General features: G+C 33.0%; 1 protein-coding gene across 1 annotated transcript in view; it reads right to left on the bottom strand.

Annotated features, from left to right (window-relative positions):
• LOC104704663 (transcription factor MYB90-like) overlaps positions 1-4,332 on the bottom strand; it is a 21,805-nt gene that overhangs the window by 16,004 nt on the left and 1,469 nt on the right. The window lies entirely within an intron of this gene.

The following is a 4,332-nucleotide window of genomic DNA, read 5'->3' as shown; positions in this document are numbered from 1 at the left end:
AAAGTCCCTAAGGTTAGAACAATTAGCTCTAAGTCTCTAAAAAAAAATATCTTGCTATAGTCTCCTAGAAAGAAAGAAAGAAAATATATATATATATATATATATATATATATATTTATATTAGGAGTTTAGCAAAGAAAAAAAAGAAAGAGAGAAAGAGCTTAAAAAAGAGGTTAAAATCAAGGATTTGGGTAGTTTGATTCTAGGGGGTTTTATACAAAAAAAAAAGAGAGAAAAAAACAAAGAGAGTAAATGATAAAAGGGTACATCATCAAGAGTTAAGCTTTGTATGCCCAAAATGTTCTCAGTCTTAGATAGTTTTCACAACTGTCTAGCATTCCTTCTTTTGAGAGAAAACCACCCAAAGAATTTGTTTGAAACCACCTTACTAAAAAGTCTTACCCTTAAAACCGATTGAGCTTGATTCACCTTCCATTTACAAGAATTCGCCAAACACTTAATTGAATGTAAAAGAGATGTTCTTTATCTTTAGTTGGAGGTTGAGCTAGATCGATGCATGGTAATAAGCATAGAAAAATATTTGTAAGTATGTTGATTGATCTTAGAACCATTAAACTATCTTTAAGGACTATAGCTTGAATCCTTCGGTTAGTACCTTAAGGTTATGAGTCCCCACTTTCAAACCGTACCCTCTTACTTCCTTGCTAGAGGACTAGCAAGATTTAAGTTTGGGGGTCTGATAACTCTCTAATTTATATGTTTTTAGCATCCTTATTTGTCCATATTTTGCATTGTTCATACCTCTAACTTAGCATTTTTAGGTCATTTACTGTAGGAATCCACTTTTAGACCATTTAGGGTGTTGCATTTCTGCATTTGCATATTTTGGATGAAAACAGGTGCTAAAGAGCCAAAAATGGGGAAAAACAAGGACAACCCGAGCATGTACCCAAAGGAGCCATCGAGCTGCAAGAACAAGTCCGAACCCCAACACAATCGAGGAGGATCCAAGTGCATGAAGTGCAACCCGAAGATCCACCCGAGGAGTAACCTGACTTCACCATCGTGTACCCCATTGAGTAGACCATCGGGCAGGTGTGGGAAGCTTGGTCAAAAGGGTTTCCATATATAAACCCCCTCCTCTCCTAGCTCGCAAAAGAGCAGGCCGCAGACCCTCAAACTAGAGAGCGAGAGCTTCTGTGAGAGAACTGAGCGACTCAAACATTTTCTTTTTGTTTTGCAATTTTATTTTTGTAGTTTTTTTAGATTTCTATCTTGTACTCTTTCTACTCTACTCTATCTTTCAATACAATGTCATTTTCATTCATTTTCGTTGCTTTATTATTCGTTTCTATGTCCGAGTAGTGTAGTAAAGTTTCTGGGGATGGGATAGATGATTTTGTGTTCTTGATCAGTTAGGATGCCTTAGTTGATTGTAAATGATTGATAGATTTCCTTCTAGGTTGGTGTTCTTAATGCTGTCAACAGACCGAAAGGTTGAGATTAGATCTAGGGCGTTTACAAATGATACAGGTCGAAAGGAGTAGATAAAATGTTTAATTTAGCCAATGCTAGAGGTTTACTTGACTCTGAGTAAGAAATTAGATGAGTTTAAGTTTACTGACAATAATGAATCGTTCTTAATGCCTGCTTGTTCATATTGCTAGTGCGATAGTGTGGTAATGTGTTCAAGGTTGATTGTTGCTAGTGCGAAAGTGTGGTGATAAGGTCTTAGAGGTTCATTGTCTGGGAAATAATTTCTTGAGGCATGTAAGGCATCCGTACTGGTCTAGAATACTTAGGATTCAATTACCCCCATCCTTAGGAACTTTTGTATTTTAATTCTTTGTATTTTCTTTACTTACTCGACTACCTACCCGATCAGGTACACGATAACCAGTATCGAGTAATACCTCGAGCTGTTCATATCTCACTTGCATACTCGATCACCCCACTCTATCCAGTACTCGATTGCTTGCATCGAGTGCTTAGGTCGTGTGATTCCCTTGTTTACATTCTTTTATTTTGTTTATTTTAGGATTGTTAGAACCAAAACCTTATCTGCTTGGCTTGACTTGTATTGTACTGATCATATCCTTCCTGCTAGCGATAGACAACCATTTGGATTGATAACCCTTTGTATTACAACTACATAGGGGATTGATACCCTGGGTGAAAACCTGTCTATCAATCCTATAAAACATATAAAGACTCACAAAGAACCTAAAAACACATCAAAAGACTCTAAAAGACACTTATTTCATGGTTAAAAACCGTAAAAACCTTGATATATCAACTCTCCCAGACTTAGCCTTTGCTTACCCTCAAGCAAAACAGAAGTCAACCTGTGAAAGAGGTTTTAAAATATAGGAACTCACTGAACCGCAAGTAACTGATCTTTGCACTCTTCATCTCATTGACTCTCAAAAACTTATTTCATATCCTTTGTCAATGAAAAGCATTAACATTACTTACTCAAATCCCACAATTCTTTGGAATATCTGGTCTCACCATTGTTATCTCATTATATAAATTTAAGCAAATAAAGACAAGTTCTTACCATGGGATATAGACTATTTTCTTGCCTAGACATTCTCCATATATCTCCTTTCCTCTCCCTTTTCTCACTTCGAAGGGGTTGATTTTTTCTTAATTTTCTAGGGTATCATTTTATTTTGTTTTATCAACCCTGTACTCATTTTAAAAATAAAAAATAAATAAGGTTTCTATGAGATTCGAAGTATGCACGGTTTACGCAACATTCCTCGATTCACTTTTATCCCTCTTTTTCTAATCTTTCTCTTCTCTTTTTCTCTCTTTTTTTTAGAGTATTGAAGGGAAGAGAGAGCGGAGACATACTTTTTGAAAAATTCCACTGTCTTGTAAGTTTAGTCCACTGTATTCCGACTTCCAAAGTAAGAGTTTAAGTCCAATTAAAATCCTTATAAAATTTCAGATAATCTTTAACCAGATATACACTGAATAAAGACTTTCGGGATTGTTGATACAACTTATAGTATTTTCCAAACTTAATCAAGATTCATTAGACCTTCTCCAACGGTTAATCAAGATTTCGGGTTCATGGTTTTGTTCATATAATTTAGTATTTGGTTTTAAAATAACTAAATTTTGAATTTAGAATGGGAGGTTTAGTTTGAACTATTTTGTTGATTTCAAAAACTGAACAACAGTCTCAATTTTTCTTTTAATGTATAATGAAAAAGTAGAATATAGATAGCATTTGATATATTTATTTTTATATATATAATATATATAGAATGCCGTGTTTTCTTTTAAATTCACAAACCATTTCACAGTAAGTTTAATCATTTAAAAATGTATCGCACATGCATAATAATTATTTCGTAAGACTGCAAGTTAAAATTAATAAGTAGAAATAAAAAGGAATGGATATATTTATCCACTTATTTGTAACTACATCTTAAATTTCTCAATTAGTCAGACAAATGTTGGATAAGCTTCTAGAATGTTCTAGAATAGATATCTTAAAGGAATTAGGAATCTAGTTAGAAAAAGGAAAAGTTGTAATCCTAGACTAAAAAGGAAGTTAGGATGTTTTAGAAAAGGAAGTCTAAAACAATATAAATAGAGATCATAAGAGAAAAACAGAGCTTGTGTTTTGTTTTGAGAAGATTTTCTAAACATTAATAAAGGAAAGATTCTTTATTCAAGCTTAACTTTTTGTGGTTTTGTGCTTTTGATTCTTTAACAAATGTGCAGCAACATCTCATTCAATACGTTTATTTAGGTTGAACAATCTTTAAAGTTTGGTTTCATGATCTCAGGAAAAATAAAGATGCAGCAAAATAGATGAATAAATTTGATAATAAAGGATATCGAATGTTCTTTGCCAAAAAAATAAAAATAAAAAAGGCTATCGAGTGCTCATTTTAATATAGCAAGAAATCATGCAATGGAGAATTTATTAAATGAATAGAATTAAGTGTGTGATCTCAAACTAAGAAAATATACGAATATTGAATCACAATAGTTTGTGTGTTTCACAGGTTATCAAAGAAGAATATACGCACTAAACGCTTCAAGTTTTGATAGAGTTTATTAACCTCCTTAACTCATGGTTGAAAGGTTCAGACTTGACACTCACTAGATACTAATTCCGGAAACCTACTATCGATAGATTAGTCCTTAAACAGATTGTAAAATGTGCTGTAAAGCAATCACACATTAATCCTACTATGGACATCTTTTATTAGTTAGATACTCATACTCCGTAAGAATGAAAGTTGGAGATGTCTAACATACACGTTTAATTGGGAGGAAGAATTGTAAAATTGAAAGCACATATATAGTACATAAAGCCAAATGAAAAAAAAAAAAAAAAAAAAAAAA

This window comes from Camelina sativa, chromosome 7, assembly GCF_000633955.1.
Source record: "Camelina sativa cultivar DH55 chromosome 7, Cs, whole genome shotgun sequence".
NCBI classification, from domain to species: domain Eukaryota; kingdom Viridiplantae; phylum Streptophyta; class Magnoliopsida; order Brassicales; family Brassicaceae; genus Camelina; species Camelina sativa.
This window is presented reverse-complemented; position numbering and strand designations above follow the sequence as displayed.